The 19,864-nt window shown below is 52.3% G+C and overlaps 2 long non-coding RNA genes across 3 annotated transcripts; both read left to right on the top strand.

Annotated features, from left to right (window-relative positions):
* Positions 1 to 4,633: 4,633 nt before the first annotated feature.
* On the top strand, positions 4,634 to 9,086 carry LOC146281767 (uncharacterized). The gene is made up of 5 exons (XR_014762401.1): positions 4,634 to 4,777; positions 4,901 to 5,063; positions 5,369 to 5,522; positions 6,980 to 7,494; positions 7,823 to 9,086. It is a non-coding gene; the product is annotated as an uncharacterized LOC146281767 (long non-coding RNA).
* A 5,493-nt stretch (positions 9,087 to 14,579) lies between these two features.
* Positions 14,580 to 19,072, top strand: LOC146281766 (uncharacterized). 2 transcript variants are annotated; one of them, XR_014762406.1, is made up of 5 exons: positions 14,580 to 14,730; positions 14,859 to 15,021; positions 15,324 to 15,477; positions 16,936 to 17,450; positions 17,779 to 19,072. It is a non-coding gene; the product is annotated as an uncharacterized LOC146281766 (long non-coding RNA). The 2 variants fall into 2 exon arrangements; XR_014762405.1 differs by having other exon boundaries at positions 15,324 to 17,450.
* Positions 19,073 to 19,864: the final 792 nt, after the last annotated feature.

The raw sequence follows: 19,864 nt of genomic DNA, 5'->3' as shown, positions 1-19,864 counted from the left end.
ATCAATGTGTATATTGGCTTACTGCATTGATGGTTTATTACTACACTCCATTCCTCTGCATGATGTATTCAGTGCATTCTGGCTCACTATATTTATCATTTACAACAAGAGTGTTAGGAACAATTGTTTAGAAGGCCTTAGGACACATCTAGCTCCCCCTCCCCTCTATTCCCCTCACACGCTTAATGCTCTTCACTGTGATGCTTCAGTGTGTACATGGGTTCATCGTGCATATGCAATAGTGACTTTATTGTTGCTCTTTGGGGTCAAGCATCAACGTGTATATGGGCTCATTACATTGATGTCTTGTGACTACCAATTATCCCTCTGCATGATGTATTCAGGTGCATTCTGGCTCACCATAATGATCCATTATTACAACAACGTTGATAGGAACAATGATTCAGATTACTTTAGGATACATTTGCCCCCCCCACCTAACCGTTAACCCCTTCCATTCTCTCGTCTGCGTCCCCTCTCTGCTGGGCTCGAGCTTTTGTTCTGCCCTTCCTCTCAACTACTGTCCTGCCTCTCCAATCCTATCCCCATCACCTTACTCCCCTGTAGTGGTTGTTTGTTTATCTAGTGGTCATTAGGGGTGATTAGGTCATCTTGACCTCTAATACACACTCCCTTGACCTGTCAGCGGGCTCCTGAGCATTTCTCTCTGCCTGCTTACTCCCCACAAGATGCGTGTCACAGCACACATACACGCACCCATACAAATGCTTCTTCTCTCCTTCAGAGAGATGTTGGCACACGATGTAGCACCTTGTTTACCTGGTGATGCAACAGGCTGTCTCTCTGGCTGTCTCTCTGACACCTGGCTGTCTGTCCCTTTTCCCTGGTGATGGAGCGGGCTATCTCTCCGCCCACCCAGCGGGGCTCGCATGCGCGCTGCGCGCGCAGGCTCGCCACTGGGCTATCTGTCTTCGGTCAACCTGGTGATGGATCAGGCTGTCTCTCTGGCTGTCTCTCTGACACCTGGCTGTCTGTCCCTTTTCCCTGGTGATGGAGCGGGCTATCTCTCTGCCCACCCAGCGGGGCTCGCATGCGCGCTGCGCGCGCAGGCTCGCCACTGGGCTATCTGTCTTCGGTCAACCTGGTGATGGATCAGGCTGTCTCTCTGGCTGTCTCTCTGACACCTGGCTGTCTGTCCCTTTTCCCTGGTGATGGAGCGGGCTATCTCTCCGCCCACCCAGCGGGGCTCGCATGCGCGCTGCGCGCGCAGGCTCGCCACTGGGCTATCTGTCTTCGGTCAGCCTGGTGATGGATCAGGCTGTCTCTCTGGCTGTCTCTCTGACACCTGGCTGTCTGTCCCTTTTCCCTGGTGATGGAGCGGGCTATCTCTCCGCCCACCCAGCGGGGCTCGCATGCGCGCTGCGCGCGCAGGCTCGCCACTGGGCTATCTGTCTTCGGTCAGCCTGGTGATGGATCAGGCTGTCTCTCTGCCCACCCAGTGGGGCTCGCATGCGCGCTGCGCGCGCAGGCTCGCCACTGGGCTATCTGCCCTTCACTCTACCCATCCAGTGGAGCTCGCATGCGCGCTGCGCGCGCAGGCTCGCCATCTGGCTGTCTGTCTGTCTCCCTCCCTATAGAACTCCAGTCCCTAGCTCATCCTAACCACAACCCCTCGCCCTTAATGCCTAAACCTCAACCAGGCCTCCCTCAGCCTGCGCTGACCTTTGACCCCACCCATTCCTTACCTTAACCTTCCCTGGGGCTAGAACATCTGGCCTACGGCCAATCCTAACCTCAACCCTCGTCCCCAATACCTAAACCTCAACCAGGCCTTTTCTTGGACCTCGGTTGACCCCTGACCCTTGACCTCCCTAACCCCAACACCTTAGGCTTCTCCTAAACTCAACCTCTCTCTAACTTATTCTTTAACCCTCTGGTCTAGCCCTACTTCTCCACACACACATCATCACAACACCTCTCACACACGCACACACACCTTTCTATGTGTCTCTCTCCCTCTGAACTTAACGCTACTGTTTTTTCATTCCAGATTACCACGATTCATCCTTCCAGGTATACAATGTGTTCTCCTCCCCCCATCCCTCTCTCTCCTCCTCCCCCTCTCTCTCTCTCTCTCTCTCTCTCCCTCTCTCCTCCTCATATCTTTTCCCTAGCTTGTTTAATCTCCTTTACCGCTTTTGGTGGACCACTGGAGGCCGCCTGGATGGCAAGGGATGCGCCTTTGAATTTTTTGCATTCTCCTTGTCACCCAGGCCGCTTCTGTTGATCTGTAGTCGTAGGACGGCCACATTTACCTGTTTCCCCCTTTTATTTGGCTATCGCCTGATGAGTCCTAGCCTAGTAATGGACGAAACCGGTAGCGATTCGGGGGCCGTCGCTCGTGCTCCGTTTATTCTGGTCGGGACATGCAGGTAATCCCACCCGGAGTGCGATGGCCAACATTATTGAATTGCAAATTTTATTTGTTCACGTGGTGAACGCCTCTCACTCTGTGCCTCTCTCTCTCTCTCTCTCTCTCTCTCTCTCTCTCTCTCTCTCTCTCTCTCTCTCTCTCTCTCTCTCTGTGTTGACTGTCAAATTGTATATATGTCTCTTGTTAACCCCCTTTCCTCCAACAGCTCCCAGATGACGCTCATGCGTCTCTGCTTTTTAACCCTTCTTCCAGTTTTCCTCCTTATGATGACCTCTACTCTACGGACAGCCGAGATTTGGTATAGTTATTTTCTCCTTCAGGCAGGCCCCTTCTTAGCTTTTCAGATTAGGTTAGCTACTCGGCCAGGTATGACACGCACTCACACACACACACCAACACACACACACACACACACACACACACACTAGTCTTCCACATCTTGGCTCATAGTCTCCGCTGCTGCCTGGTAGTCCATCTTGTTAGTCTCATCTCTCTTGTCTTGTGTTTCCTTTCTCCCTTTCTCCCTTCCTCCTCCTTCCCTCTCTCTCTCCCCCTCCTTTCCAAAATAGCATGTCCCGCCCCATTCGTCCCCATGGAACGCGTCTCGACGCACCCCCACCTCCCAGCCTTACCCCCCCCACCCACCACGCCCTTATACCCTCACTCCGATCCCCATCATTGCCCCCCCCGCCCCTCTCTTGCCCCACCGCACGCCATTCCCCGCCTCCTTGTCTGCGCCCACACCTCCCCCCCTCTTCCAAGCCCCTAGAGGCCAATGGGTCCTACACAGGAACCCTCCTGCCCCTCTCCTCCCCCCTGGGTCTACTGTGATCACCACTGGCCCTAGGCCCCCACCCCTGATCCCGACCACTTCCACCTCCTCTTCCACCCCCACTCACTCTGCCCCGACTCCCGCCTCTGTCACCTGCCCCCCCCTTATGTCCCTTACAACCCGCCCCACCCTGGCCCTGAGAAGGACTAGGCGTACCTCCCACGGGATGACGGCGGCGCGCACTAGAATCCCGCGCCCGCTTCCCCTATACACCCGCCATGACCACGGAGGCTTCAAACACCTCTGGACCCTGACTCCTATTCGGAGCACGGTGGTCATGGGGGACTCCAACCTCCACCGCCTCCCTCCCATTGGGAGTGCTTATGTCCAGGTGGACTGCTACCCAGGAGCTAAATTTGGCCATGCAGCCAATATCTTGAGTAGCGTCAGAACGCCAGTCCAGCACGTTACTCGTGTCATCCTGGCTTTTGGCCTTAACAATAGGTCCACACCCCTGGACCTCACCACTCGCCAAATACGGGATCTTTACGCCCGGGCCACCACTGCCTTCCCCTCTGCCTTCATCCTTATCCCCCTCATTAATGTCAACCCCACCCTATCACGGGCAGAGAAGGACACCATCCACACCATCAATGGCTACCTGGCCATGCAGGTTCCCACTATCCCCCTCCTCCCCTCCCACCTTTTCCACACGGACCCTGACAGGATCCACTGGACCACACACACAGCTGGGGCCATCCTTAACCACTGGTCCCCGTTCCTCAGCTAAAGGCCCTGACATTTCCCGCCCGCCAGCACGCCCACCTACCTCTGATCTCCCCCATCAGAGTATCCCAGCGGGGTCTGGCCCTTAGCTCGTCCTCCAGACTACCCCTTTACCCAGTTCCCATCCACCCTCATGCTTCTTCACCTTAGTGATGCTGGCATATGTCTACCATTCTCCATACACACATATATATATATATATATATATGTATATACACTCACACCCCTTCCACCCCGCCATCCAGTCCCCTCCGCCCTCATGCTTCTTCACCTAGTGACTGCTGGCATCACCCCAACCCCAAAGCCCCTTCTCTTTCCCCCTCCCCCTCCTCCTCTCTCCCTCCCTCCCCCCCTTCCCCCCTCCCCCCGCCCACCAGGACGGGACTACCCATCATCATCATCACACGCCCTCTCATCCCTGAGGAGACGCGTGCCTCTCATCCCTGAGGAGACGTGTACCCCCCGGAACGCCGCCTCCGGCGGCGTTTGGGATTGTGTTTGCCAACGGTCGCTGGGGACCTTGTTGGTTTCACTCCACGTCTGCTCCTATGGTAATACCCCTCTCATGCTCCTTCACCTCGGTGATTGCTGGCATCACCCAATACAATACCCCTCATCCTCTCTCCCTCTCTCCTTTTTCCTCTCTCCCTCTCCCTCCCCCCCACCCACCAGGACAACAAGCCCCCTCATCCCTGAGGAGAGCGCGCCCCTCATCCCTAAAGAGACGTGTACCCCCCGGAACGCCGCCTCCGGCGGCGTTTGGGATTGTGTTTGCCAACGGTCGCTGGGGACCTTGTTGGTTTCACTCCACGTCTGCTCCTATGGTAATACCCCTCTCATGCTCCTTCACCTCGGTGATTGCTGGCATCACCCAATACAATACCCCTCATCCTCTCTCCCTCTCTCCTTTTTCCTCTCTCTCCCTCTCCCTCCCCCCCACCCACCAGGACAACAAGCCCCCTCATCCCTGAGGAGAGCGCGCCCCTCATCCCTAAAGAGACGTGTGTCCCCCGGAACGCCGCCTCCGGCGGCGTTTGGGATTGTGTTTGCCAACGGTCGCTGGGGACCTTGTTGGTTTCACTCCACGTCTACTACCTATCCTGTCCTAGGGTAATAACCTCTATTTGTCTCCTTGTTTGTATGGTGTCTGTATTATCTGTAGTCATATTGTCATTCCATGAGGTAGCACAGTCACTAGGACTGATAGTGGTGTTAGCCTTTGTCATTTTACTCTAGTCTTAGTCCTGTTCATTGGCATGTCTGGTTGGATCAGGAGGAGTAGTCCATGGTGCCTGACCTTTGTTTGCCTCTGTTAATTTCCTTTTCCCCTCTTCTCTCTCTCTCTCTCTCTCTCTCTCTCTCTCTCTCTCTCTCTCTCTCCTTCCTCCTTGGTGCCTCTCGGCTCTCTGTGTCAGGCGGCGGGCTGCCATGAGTAACTAGGCCTAGGTTCTCTTCGGAGTTCCTGGAGGGGCTCGGCCCCTACTCTCTCTGTGGGTGATCCAAGGTCCCTGGAAGTGTCCGTGCACGTTTACCCCGACCTTTGCTGATCTTCGGATCTTGAATGTCATTGTGAGTGGGTTTTTTACTATCCTCCCTACCGCCTAAACCTACAGGGCCTCGGTCTTCATGCCACGGGGGGATGCCAACGACTTTCCCCTCTGGGGCTCGTCGGAATCTCTGGTTAGCTTGCACCTCCTCCCTCCACCGCGCCCTCCTTTGTGCTACACGACTCGGTTTAGGAATTAGGCACGTTCCTTTTATCGGTGCACTGGTCGCCCCTATCGGAAACACGTGGTCAGTATTGTTTAGGCCCCTTCCCTCATTACTACTGTATGTTGGTATGGCATGCATATTCATAGTTTAGGCAGGGTATATGCTTGCGGCCTTCATACACACCCGTACTCCCCCTCGAATAGGCCTGTCCCCTGATCATGTCACCCATATTATAATAATACAATATTAATTTCATAACATACTGTAATTTAATATAACAATGCTAGGATGTAAGGTGACAAAATTAGAGCCTTATTTACGCCCCTCCCATTACTTTTGTCACCACTAAGGCCAACCTTATCCAGTTGGACCTCCCTAGAAGCCCCCGGGCCCTTATGGCCTCCTCCCCCTCCCATCACCATATCCCAGGGTTTGGAAGTGTTGTTGGCCACATTTGGGATTGACTCAACGAGGGAACGGGTGTTTCAGCCATGTAAGCGTAGGGACAACTCCCGCCATTGGCTCTCTCTGCCTTATCCTCGTGACTTGATTGGAGACCCAACGGGTGGGCTTATCTATACTCTACAAGGAACCCAGGTTATATAATCGGGATGATCCCAGTGGATGGGGGTCAATTTATCCCTACCATCTAACAATAGAAATAGGTCCATCCAAAACACTGTTTTTAACACCTACTTTAATACTAAGATAAATATACCATCATCACCCCCTTATCCATAATAATTTCGTATTCCCCCTATCGGGAACCGGCCCAGATTGGTTTGTGTCTGTGGCCTATTATCTCCCCTTATCTCTCTAGATCTCCTTAGCTGACCCATCTTTAGTCCCGGGATCTCTGGCCTCCTGATATAACCTGGCTCCCACCTATAACATGCCCCTCTCTCTAGGAGGGCTCCCTCACCCTGGGGAGCCCTCGGCCTGTTGGGCACTCCTCTCTCGTCCTCGATCTCGGCTTCTCACTCATTAGGGGGCTCCCCTTTCAACCCTCCTGGTGAAAGGGGGCCCCACGTAACAGTACGTAATTGAGGTGGCGAGGCCCCATGGAACCCCGCCCCTCTCCCACGTGTCCACAGAGTTCAGTGAAGCGCCCCGCCCCGCGCTGACGTCACCGGGGCAGGCCTCCTCTGGTGTCATGGCGCGGGGGTCGTCTGCTCTCTCCTCTGTATCCGATTCTGGGGGTCATACTGTATGACTCACAGTATGATTAATCCGACAACATGATGATGATAGTTTCTTATTGTGATGATGGTAGCTGTCTCTTGATATCTGTTTGTTGTCTATTGTGCACTTAGTCTGATGCTGGGCCTCCTGTGGGGAGAGATAGTACTTCCTATCATGGGTCTCACACCGTCATCGACTGCGTCCGCGCGTCTGGCCTCCTCGTCTGTATTCCTGTCCATGCTAGGAGCTGTCCCTGATGTTCCCCTTGTCACAAAGTTCCCTCCGGGGAACGGCTTGACGGTGGTTTCCGGGGGTATCGACGAATGGGCTGACCGGAATCACATTGTGGGGGACCTCTCAGGGTGGTGTTGGCGGGTCTATGGAACCAGGTTGGTTCTAGCATCAGAAGGTCTGTCTTTGGTAGCATCCTTGATTTTGTCTCCTCACGGATTAGATAGGCACTTACCCACTAGCTGCTTCCCTCCCACTGCTTCCCCTTCCCCCTTTACCATAGACGGACCCCGGGTCGTGTGGCACGGCGTTCTCCCGCTCTACCACCGGTTGAGACGGGCCGTATGCTTCTCCTGGTGCTGAGCGGCGCTGATTAGGCCTTCTAGCCTTTTCAGAGGGCATGCCATGTCTACAGGTTAGCTACACTAATAGTGATTTTTACTTATCCTTTTTTTTCCCCCCCTTAGATTAATATCATTATCTCTACTCTTCTAGTTTTATCAGGACCGGGACTCTCTCTAGTCTGGTTCTGCATAGCCAGTCCTCTGTGTTGTGTTATATCTTGTTTAGCCAGGACCTCCTCTGGTCCCGTATCACATAGTCTATCCTCTGTATTGTATGATGTTTTGTAATAACTTGTCCCAATAGCTCCATTTACCCCTCACATGTCATTCTAGTTGAATCCCCCTGACCCTCACCCTGTTTTTCCCTCTCTACACTACGCCTCCTGCCTTCCTGTGCAGTTCTCGGCGCTGAGAGGAGGTGACATGCTGTGAGACGGCCCTCTAGATCTCCCTCCAGAACACCCGTCTCCCTCCTGCCTCCCCTCTGAGACGCCCCACCCCGCCCTTCCTACACACTCCCCCACAGAGCTGCCGACGAGATGACAAGAGATGGCAGTGCGACCGGATTGACCCGTTACACGCCTCCCTCATCTCCTGAGAAGCCGGCTCCACACCTCACACTGACTTTAATTGATCCACAACAGACACTCCAGTTGCCACGGGACTCTGGGACTACCCCACCCCCCCTCATCACCGATGCACGTCCCTGTGGTTATTATTGTACTAATCACTCCACAATGTGCCTGTAAACCTGCCGCACTATGGCTTTGAATGTCTATTTCAAACTGCACGGATTCCTGGTTTACCCTATTGCACTTGTGGTGTTGTACAATTTCATCGCATTTCCCCACCCCACGATAAACCTGTAAGCCCTCTGTATTATTGCATTGAATGTCTATTTCAATATGCACGGGTCTGTGGTTTACCCCCTACACACTTGTGGTGTGGTATGGTTATCTTTTAATTATCACAATTAATACACTTGGTTTAATTGCACTGGTGGTGTCCTACTTTCATTTCCTATACACCCTTACCAAATCCCTCTAACGTAGGCTCACCACTCAACATGGACAACAGTCTGGTTTCTCCCCACAGAGGTAACTCCACCTGTAATGTAATGTCCCCCTGCAGGTTATCAGCTACCTCTGATTTACCTCGCATAGTCCCCCTCACTCACCAGTTTCCCCATTTGAGAACTGGAATCGTTTTATCGCTCACCCTATTCATGGCCACCTGCTGTCCTAACGGTGCTACTGCACGTCCCACTGCCCTGGTAGTTGTTCTAACCTCATATCTACACCTTAGACACATTATTAATACATCACTGATCCTTACTGATTTCTCTCACATTTACTGATCACACGGGTTCTATCCTAATATTCTTTCTTATGTACCCTAAGCCAGTTTGTCCTTTTTTCTCCTCTACTAATAACACTGACATTCTCATTAGATGATTACATGCCCTCACATATTACAATTACGACACACTCCATGCCATGTCCTATCATTCAGTACTTGCCTTCACATAACACAACAACTCATCACTCCATGACCCATTTCTCTTCCCCTCTCTTTCTCACATAATTCTTTATTACACATTTTTCATCACTGATCACTGATGGGGTTTCCCTTCTTCCTCTCAAAATCCCTACAATCCCTTCTCTGTTTTTGTGTGTGCCTGTCCTCCCCCTCTCCCTCCCTCCGCTGCTCATTTGGAGCTGCGGGCTTCTCTAGGGAATTCCCTTCCTGTGACGACGCGATCTCTGACGTCACCGCTAAGATCTCCGTTTCTTTCATTTCAACTTTCACTTCTATTTCACTCTAACGGGCCCCCACGCTCCCGATTTTGGTCGGATTCATTTCGTCTTCCCCCTCTAACATGAATCCGTGCCTCCAAAACATTCCTTTCGCGTTCCTTCATGTTAATTCACCGTTAGCCATTTCGCCGTTAGCCCCCTCGCCGCTAGCCGTTTCATTTCCTGGTTTTCGCGTCTCTTCCGGCCCCCTAGCTGTCCATCAAACGGTCTCTTCCGGTCCCCTCCGCTGTAGCTTTCGGCAACGTAACTCCCGCCCCCTCCGACCTGCGATTGGCCCTCTGGGGCCACGCACTTGAACTCGTCCTTTCGTCTATTGCACTCCTGAGCGCAGATAAGAAAATTACCGCACCTGAACTCTAACTTAAAAATTGGTAATTATAAATTATTTCTTTGACATTTCCAAATCTAATACGTTACTTGAGACTATCTCAAGTTTGTCCTAACGTTTTTCCTCTGAAAAAACACACTTTTATCTCGTTTTAACTCCGTTTTCACCGTGTTTCAGCCTTTGTAAAACTTCACCGTCCGCCATCGCCGCACCACCTACTCCATCGCCTCACGTCCCGTCCTCCCGTCTCCCGTTCGATAATTAATGTAAGTATTTCTCTCCTGCGCTGTGAATTTATAGTTGTCAATTGTTTTATTAAATTTCTGACATAGCGGCGGGTTCTCCTCCTGCGTCCCGTCCATTCCATCTAATTACCTGTCCATTGTCATGCTAATTTCGCCGTTCACTTTGAGCGACGCTAGCCCACCTCCACTAACCAGACCTTTAAATTCCCGTCCGCCATCTTGATGAGGGCCCCCTTCATTAGTAACAGGAATAGTTTACTACTGTTCCAATAGTTTCTTATTATAACAAATGACTTTTCCAATTGATAATGCCCACACATAACTCCCTATATATTTTCACCCCCCAAAATAACTCTTATTTACAATAACGATGATAGGAACAATTGTCTAAAACACTTTAGGGCATGTTGGGGCCTCCCCTTCCATTCCCCTTACAAGTTTAATACACAGTTTTATGGTGCTTCAGTGTGTAACTGGGTTCGTCATGCATACGTGATCAATGTGTATACTGGCTTACTGCATTGATGTTTTATTACTACACTCCATTCCTCTGCATGATGTATTCAGTGCATTCTGGCTCACTATATTTATCATTTACAACAAGAGTGTTAGGAACAATTGTTTAGAAGGCCTTAGGACACATCTAGCTCCCCCTCCCCTCTATTCCCCTCACACGCTTAATGCTCTTCACTATGATGCTTCAGTATGTACATGGGTTCATCGTGCTTATGCAATAATGACTTTATTGTTGCTCTTTGGGGTCAAGCATCAATATGTATATTGGCTCATTACATTGATGTCTTGTGACTACTTTATCCCTCTGCATGATGTATTCAGGTGCATTCTGGCTCACCATAATTATCCATTATTACAACAACGTTGATAGGAACAATGATTCAGATTACTTTAGGATACATTTGCCCCCCCCCCCACCTAACCGTTAACCCCTTCCATTCTCTCGTCTGCGTCCCCTCTCTGCTGGGCTCGAGCTTTTGTACTGCCCTTCCTCTCAACTACTGTCCTGCCTCTCCAATCCTATCCCCATCACCTTACTCCCCTGTAGTGGTTGTTTGTTCATCTAGTGGTCATTAGGGGTGATTAGGTCATCTTGACCTCTAATACACACTCCCTTGACCTGTCAGCGGGCTCCTGAGCATTTCTCTCTGCCTGCTTACTCCCCACAAGATGCGTGTCACAGCACACATGCACGCACCCATACAAATGCTTCTTCTCTCCTTCAGAGAGATGTTGGCATACGATGTAGCACCTTGTTTACCTGGTGATGCAACAGGCTGTCTCTCTGGCTGTCTCTCTGACACCTGGCTGTCTGTCCCTTTTCCCTGGTGATGGAGCGGGCTATCTCTCCGCCCACCCACTGACACCTGGCTGTCTGTCCCTTTTCCCTGGTGATGGAGCGGGCTATCTCTCCGCCCACCCAGCGGGGCTCGCATGCGCGCTGCGCGCGCAGGCTCGCCACTGGGCTATCTGTCTTCGGTCAGCCTGGTGATGGATCAGGCTGTCTCTCTGGCTGTCTCTCTGACACCTGGCTGTCTGTCCCTTTTCCCTGGTGATGGAGCGGGCTATCTCTCCGCCCACCCAGCGGGGCTCGCATGCGCGCTGCGCGCGCAGGCTCGCCACTGGGCTATCTGTCTTCGGTCAGCCTGGTGATGGATCAGGCTGTCTCTCTGGCTGTCTCTCTGACACCTGGCTGTCTGTCCCTTTTCCCTGGTGATGGAGCGGGCTATCTCTCCGCCCACCCAGCGGGGCTCGCATGCGCGCTGCGCGCGCAGGCTCGCCACTGGGCTATCTGTCTTCGGTCAGCCTGGTGATGGATCAGGCTGTCTCTCTGCCCACCCAGTGGGGCTCGCATGCGCGCTGCGCGCGCAGGCTCGCCACTGGGCTATCTGCCCTTCACTCTACCCATCCAGTGGAGCTCGCATGCGCGCTGCGCGCGCAGGCTCGCCATCTGGCTGTCTGTCTGTCTCCCTCCCTATAGAACTCCAGTCCCTAGCTCATCCTAACCACAACCCCTCGCCCTTAATGCCTAAACCTCAACCAGGCCTCCCTCAGCCTGCGCTGACCTTTGACCCCACCCATTCCTTACCTTAACCTTCCCTGGGGCTAGAACATCTGGCCTACGGCCAATCCTAACCTCAACCCTCGTCCCCAATACCTAAACCTCAACCAGGCCTTTTCTTGGACCTCGGTTGACCCCTGACCCTTGACCTCCCTAACCCCAACACCTTAGGCTTCTCCTAAACTCAACCTCTCTCTAACTTATTCTTTAACCCTCTGGTCTAGCCCTACTTCTCCACACACACATCATCACAACACCTCTCACACACGCACACACACCTTTCTATGTGTCTCTCTCCCTCTGAACTTAACGCTACTGTTTTTTCATTCCAGATTACCACGATTCATCCTTCCAGGTATACAATGTGGTCTCCTCCCCCCATCCCTCTCTCTCCTCCTCCCCCTCTCTCTCTCTCTCTCTCTCTCTCCCTCTCTCCTCCTCATATCTTTTCCCTAGCTTGTTTAATCTCCTTTACCGCTTTTGGTGGACCACTGGAGGCCGCCTGGATGGCAAGGGATGCGCCTTTGAATTTTTTGCATTCTCCTTGTCACCCAGGCCGCTTCTGTTGATCTGTAGTCGTAGGACGGCCACATTTACCTGTTTCCCCCTTTTATTTGGCTATCGCCTGATGAGTCCTAGCCTAGTAATGGACGAAACCGGTAGCGATTCGGGGGCCGTCGCTCGTGCTCCGTTTATTCTGGTCGGGACATGCAGGTAATCCCACCCGGAGTGCGATGGCCAACATTATTGAATTGCAAATTTTATTTGTTCACGTGGTGAACGCCTCTCACTCTGTGCCTCTCTCTCTCTCTCTCTCTCTCTCTCTCTCTCTCTCTCTCTCTCTCTCTCTCTCTCTCTCTCTCTCTCTCTGTGTTGACTGTCAAATTGTATACATGTCTCTTGTTAACCCCCTTTCCTCCAACAGCTCCCAGATGACGCTCATGCGTCTCTGCTTTTTAACCCTTCTTCCAGTTTTCCTCCTTATGATGACCTCTACTCTACGGACAGCCGAGATTTGGTATAGTTATTTTCTCTTTCAGGCAGGCCCCTTCTTAGCTTTTCAGATTAGGTTAGCTACTCGGCCAGGTATGACACGCACTCACACACACACACACACAAACACACACACACACACACACACACACACACACACACACTAGTCTTCCACATCTTGGCTCATAGTCTCCGCTGCTGCCTGGTAGTCCATCTTGTTAGTCTCATCTCTCTTGTCTTGTGTTTCCTTTCTCCCTTTCTCCCTTCCTCCTCCTTCCCTCTCTCTCTCTCCCCCTTCTTTTTCCAAAATAGCATGTCCCGCCCCATTCGCCCCCATGGGAACGCGTCTCGACGCACCCCCACCTCCCAGCCTTACCCCCCCCACCCACCACGCCCTTATACCCTCACTCCGATCCCCATCATTGCCCCCCCCGCCCCTCTCTTGCCCCACCGCACGCCATTCCCCGCCTCCTTGTCTGCGCCCACACCTCCCCCCTCTTCCAAGCCCCTAGAGGCCAATGGGTCCTACACAGGAACCCTCCTGCCCCTCTCCTCCCCCCTGGGTCTACTGTGATCACCACTGGCCCTAGGCCCCCACCCCTGATCCCGACCACTTCCACCCCCTCTTCCACCCCCACTCACTCTGCCCCGACTCCCGCCTCTGTCACCTGCCCCCCCCCTTATGTCCCTCACAACCCGCCCCACCCTGGCCCTGAGAAGGACTAGGCGTACCTCCCACGGGATGACGGCGGCGCGCACTAGAATCCCGCGCCCGCTTCCCCTATACACCCGCCATGACCACGGAGGCTTCAAACACCTCTGGACCCTGACTCCTATTCGGAGCACGGTGGTCATGGGGGACTCCAACCTCCACCGCCTCCCTCCCATTGGGAGTGCTTATGTCCAGGTGGACTGCTACCCAGGAGCTAAATTTGGCCATGCAGCCAATATCTTGAGTAGCGTCAGAACGCCAGTCCAGCACGTTACTCGTGTCATCCTGGCTTTTGGCCTTAACAATAGGTCCACACCCCTGGACCTCACCACTCGCCAAATACGGGATCTCTACGCCCGGGCCACCACTGCCTTCCCCTCTGCCTTCATCCTTATCCCCCTCATTAATGTCAACCCCACCCTATCACGGGCAGAGAAGGACACCATCCACACCATCAATGGCTACCTGGCCATGCAGGTTCCCACTATCCCCCTCCTCCCCTCCCACCTTTTCCACACGGACCCTGACAGGATCCACTGGACCACACACACAGCTGGGGCCATCCTTAACCACTGGTCCCCGTTCCTCGGCTAAAGGCCCTGACATTCCCCGCCCGCTAGCACGCCCACCTACCTCTGATCTCCCCCATCAGAGTATCCCAGCGGGGTCGGGCCCTTAGCTCGTCCTCCAGATTACCCCTTTACCCAATTCCCATCCACCCTCATGCTTCTTCACCTTAGTGATGCTGGCATATGTCTACCATTCCCCATACACACATATATATATATATATGTATATACACTCACACCCCTTCCACCCCGCCATCCAGTCCCCTCCGCCCTCATGCTTCTTCACCTAGTGACTGCTGGCATCACCCCAACCCCAAAGCCCCTTCTCTTTCCCCCTCCCCCTCCTCCTCTCTCCCTCCCTCCCCCCCTTCCCCCCTCCCCCCGCCCACCAGGACGGGACTACCCATCATCATCATCACACGCCCTCTCATCCCTGAGGAGACGCGTGCCTCTCATCCCTGAGGAGACGTGTACCCCCCGGAACGCCGCCTCCGGCGGCGTTTGGGATTGTGTTTGCCAACGGTCGCTGGGGACCTTGTTGGTTTCACTCCACGTCTGCTCCTATGGTAATACCCCTCTCATGCTCCTTCACCTCGGTGATTGCTGGCATCACCCAATACAAAACCCCTTATCCTCTCTCCCTCTCTCCTTTTTCCTCCTCTCTCTCTCCCTCTCCCTCCCCCCCACCCACCAGGACAACAAGCCCCCTCATCCCTGAGGAGAGCGCGCCCCTCATCCCTAAAGAGACGTGTGTCCCCCGGAACGCCGCCTCCGGCGGCGTTTGGGATTGTGTTTGCCAACGGTCGCTGGGGACCTTGTTGGTTTCACTCCACGTCTACTACCTATCCTGTCCTAGGGTAATAACCTCTATTTGTCTCCTTGTTTGTATGGTGTCTGTATTATCTGTAGTCATATTGTCATTCCATGAGGTAGCACAGTCACTAGGACTGATAGTGGTGTTAGCCTTTGTCATTTTACTCTAGTCTTAGTCCTGTTCATTGGCATGTCTGGTTGGATCAGGAGGAGTAGTCCATGGTGCCTGACCTTTGTTTGCCTCTGTTAATTTCCTTTTCCCCTCTTCTCTCTCTCTCTCCTCTCTCTCTCTCTCTCTCTCTCTCTCTCTCCTTCCTCCTTGGTGCCTCTCGGCTCTCTGTGTCAGGCGGCGGGCTGCCATGAGTAACTAGGCCTAGGTTCTCTTCGGAGTTCCTGGAGGGGCTCGGCCCCTACTCTCTCTGTGGGTGATCCAAGGTCCCTGGAAGTGTCCGTGCACGTTTACCCCGACCTTTGCTGATCTTCGGATCTTGAATGTCATTGTGAGTGGGTTTTTTACTATCCTCCCTACCGCCTAAACCTACAGGGCCTCGGTCTTCATGCCACGGGGGGATGCCAACGACTTTCCCCTCTGGGGCTCGTCGGAATCTCTGGTTAGCTTGCACCTCCTCCCTCCACCGCGCCCTCCTTTGTGCTACACGACTCGGTTTAGGAATTAGGCACGTTCCTTTTATCGGTGCACTGGTCGCCCCTATCGGAAACACGTGGTCAGTATTGTTTAGGCCCCTTCCCTCATTACTACTGTATGTTGGTATGGCATGCATATTCATAGTTTAGGCAGGGTATATGCTTGCGGCCTTCATACACACCCGTACTCCCCCTCGAATAGGCCTGTCCCCTGATCATGTCACCCATATTATAATAATACAATATTAATTTCATAACATACTGTAATTTAATATAACAATGCTAGGATGTAAGGTGACAAAATTAGAGCCTTATTTACGCCCCTCCCATTACTTTTGTCACCACTAAGGCCAACCTTATCCAGTTGGACCTCCCTAGAAGCCCCCGGGCCCTTATGGCCTCCTCCCCCTCCCATCACCATATCCCAGGGTTTGGAAGTGTTGTTGGCCACATTTGGGATTGACTCAACGAGGGAACGGGTGTTTCAGCCATGTAAGCGTAGGGACAACTCCCGCCATTGGCTCTCTCTGCCTTATCCTCGTGACTTGATTGGAGACCCAACGGGTGGGCTTATCTATACTCTACAAGGAACCCAGGTTATATAATCGGGATGATCCCAGTGGATGGGGGTCAATTTATCCCTACCATCTAACAATAGAAATAGGTCCATCCAAGACACTGTTTTTAACACCTACTTTAATACTAAGATAAATATACCATCATCACCCCCTTATCCATAATAATTTCGTATTCCCCCTATCGGGAACCGGCCCAGATTGGTTTGTGTCTGTGGCCTATTATCTCCCCTTATCTCTCTAGATCTCCTTAGCTGACCCATCTTTAGTCCCGGGATCTCTGGCCTCCTGATATAACCTGGCTCCCACCTATAACATGCCCCTCTCTCTAGGAGGGCTCCCTCACCCTGGGGAGCCCTCGGCCTGTTGGGCACTCCTCTCTCGTCCTCGATCTCGGCTTCTCACTCATTAGGGGGCTCCCCTTTCAACCCTCCTGGAGAAAGGGGGCCCCACGTAACAGTACGTAATTGAGGTGGCGAGGCCCCATGGAACCCCGCCCCTCTCCCACGTGTCCACAGAGTTCAGTGAAGCGCCCCGCCCCGCGCTGACGTCACCGGAGCAGGCCTCCTCTGGTGTCATGGCGCGGGGGTCGTCTGCTCTCTCCTCTGTATCCGATTCTGGGGGGTCATACTGTATGACTCACAGTATGATTAATCCGACAACATGATGATGATAGTTTCTTATTGTGATGATGGTAGCTGTCTCTTGATATCTGTTTGTTGTCTATTGTGCACTTAGTCTGATGCTGGGCCTCCTGTGGGGAGAGATAGTACTTCCTATCATGGGTCTCACACCGTCATCGACTGCGTCCGCGCGTCTGGCCTCCTCGTCTGTATTCCTGTCCATGCTAGGAGCTGTCCCTGATGTTCCCCTTGTCACAAAGTTCCCTCCGGGGAACGGCTTGACGGTGGTTTCCGGGGGTATCGACGAATGGGCTGACCGGAATCACATTGTGGGGGACCTCTCAGGGTGGTGTTGGCGGGTCTATGGAACCAGGTTGGTTCTAGCATCAGAAGGTCTGTCTTTGGTAGCATCCTTGATTTTGTCTCCTCACGGATTAGATAGGCACTTACCCACTAGCTGCTTCCCTCCCACTGCTTCCCCTTCCCCCTTTACCATAGACGGACCCCGGGTCGTGTGGCACGGCGTTCTCCCGCTCTACCACCGGTTGAGACGGGCCGTATGCTTCTCCTGGTGCTGAGCGGCGCTGATTAGGCCTTCTAGCCTTTTCAGAGGGCATGCCATGTCTACAGGTTAGCTACACTAATAGTGATTTTTACTTATCCTTTTTTTTCCCCCCCTTAGATTAATATCATTATCTCTACTCTTCTAGTTTTATCAGGACCGGGACTCTCTCTAGTCTGGTTCTGCATAGCCAGTCCTCTGTGTTGTGTTATATCTTGTTTAGCCAGGACCTCCTCTGGTCCCGTATCACATAGTCTATCCTCTGTATTGTATGATGTTTTGTAATAACTTGTCCCAATAGCTCCATTTACCCCTCACATGTCATTCTAGTTGAATCCCCCTGACCCTCACCCTGTTTTTCCCTCTCTACACTACGCCTCCTGCCTTCCTGTGCAGTTCTCGGCGCCGAGAGGAGGTGACATGCTGTGAGACGGCCCTCTAGATCTCCCTCCGGAACACCCGTCTCCCTCCTGCCTCCCCTCTGAGACGCCCCACCCCGCCCTTCCTACACACTCCCCCACAGAGCTGCCGACGAGATGACAAGAGATGGCAGTGCGACCGGATTGACCAGTTACACGCCTCCCTCATCTCCTGAGAAGCCGGCTCCACACCTCACACTGACTTTAATTGATCCACAACAGACACTCCAGTTGCCACGGGACTCTGGGACTACCCCACCCCCCCTCATCACCGATGCACGTCCCTGTGGTTATTATGGTACTAATCACTCCACAATGTGCCTGTAAACCTGCCGCACTATGGCTTTGAATGTCTATTTCAAACTGCACGGATTCCTGGTTTACCCTATTGCACTTGTGGTGTTGTACAATTTCATCTCATTTCCCCACCCCACGATAAACCTGTAAGCCCTCTGTATTATTGCATTGAATGTCTATTTCAATATGCACGGGTCTGTGGTTTAACCCCTACACACTTGTGGTGTGGCATGGTTATCTTATATTTATCACAATTAATACACTTGGTTTAATTGCACTGGTGGTGTCCTACTTTCATTTCCTATACACCCTTACCAAATCCCTCTAACGTAGGCTCACCACTCAACATGGACAACAGTCTGGTTTCTCCCCACAGAGGTAACTCCACCTGTAATGTAATGTCCCCCTGCAGGTTATCAGCTACCTCTGATTTACCTCGCATAGTCCCCCTCACTCACCAGTTTCCCCATTTGAGAACTGGAATCGTTTTATCGCTCACCCTATTCATGGCCACCTGCTGTCCTAACGGTGCTACTGCACGTCCCACTGCCCTGGTAGTTGTTCTAAACTCATATCTACACCTTAGACACATTATTAATACATTACTGATCCTTACTGATTTCTCTCACATTTACTGATCACACGGGTTCTATCCTAATATTCTTTCTTATGTACCCTAAGCCAGTTTGTCCTTTTTTCTCCTCTACTAATAACACTGACATTCTCATTAGATAATTACATGCCCTCACATATTATAATTACGACACACTCCATACCATGTCCAATCATTCAGTACTTGCCTTCACATATCATAACAACTCATCACTCCATGACCCATTTCTCTTCCCCTCTCTTTCTCACATAATTCTTTATTACACATTTCTCATCACTGATCACTGATGGGGTTTCCCTTTTTCCTCTCAAAATCCCTACAATCCCTTCTCTGTTTTTGTGTGTGCCTGTCCTCCCCCTCTCCCTCCCTCCGCTGCTCATTTGGAGCTGCGGGCTTCTCTAGGGAATTCCCTTCCTGTGACGACGCGATCTCTGACGTCACCGCTAAGATCTCCGTTTCTTTCATTTCAACTTTCACTTCTATTTCACTCTAACGGGCCCCCACGCTCCCGATTTTGGTCGGATTCATTTCGTCTTCCCCCTCTAACATGAATCCGTGCCTCCAAAACATTCCTTTCGCGTTCCTTCATGTTAATTCACCGTTAGCCATTTCGCCGTTAGCCCCCTCGCCGCTAGCCGTTTCATTTCCTGGTTTTCGCGTCTCTTCCGGCCCCCTAGCTGTCCATCAAACGGTCTCTTCCGGTCCCCTCCGCTGTAGCTTTCGGCAACGTAACTCCCGCCCCCTCCGACCTGCGATTGGCCCTCTGGGGCCACGCACTTGAACTCGTCCTTTCGTCTATTGCACTCCTGAGCGCAGATAAGAAAATTACCGCACCTGAACTCTAACTTAAAAATTGGTAATTATAAATTATTTCTTTGACATTTCCAAATCTAATACGTTACTTGAGACTATCTCAAGTTTGTCCTAACGTTTTTCCTCTGAAAAAACACACTTTAATCTCGTTTTAACTCCGTTTTCACCGTGTTTCAGCCTTTGTAAAACTTCACCGTCCGCCATCGCCGCACCACCTACTCCATCGCCTCACGTCCCGTCCTCCCGTCTCCCGTTCGATAATTAATGTAAGTATTTCTCTCCTGCGCTGTGAATTTATAGTTGTCAATTGTTTTATTAAATTTCTGACATAGCGGCGGGT

This window comes from Hypomesus nipponensis, chromosome 7, assembly GCF_054491055.1.
Source record: "Hypomesus nipponensis isolate SF chromosome 7, ASM5449105v1, whole genome shotgun sequence".
In the NCBI taxonomy this organism is placed as follows: Eukaryota; Metazoa; Chordata; class Actinopteri; order Osmeriformes; family Osmeridae; genus Hypomesus; species Hypomesus nipponensis.
The sequence above is the reverse complement of the archived record's forward strand: the minus strand, read 5'-3'. Positions and strand labels throughout refer to the sequence as shown.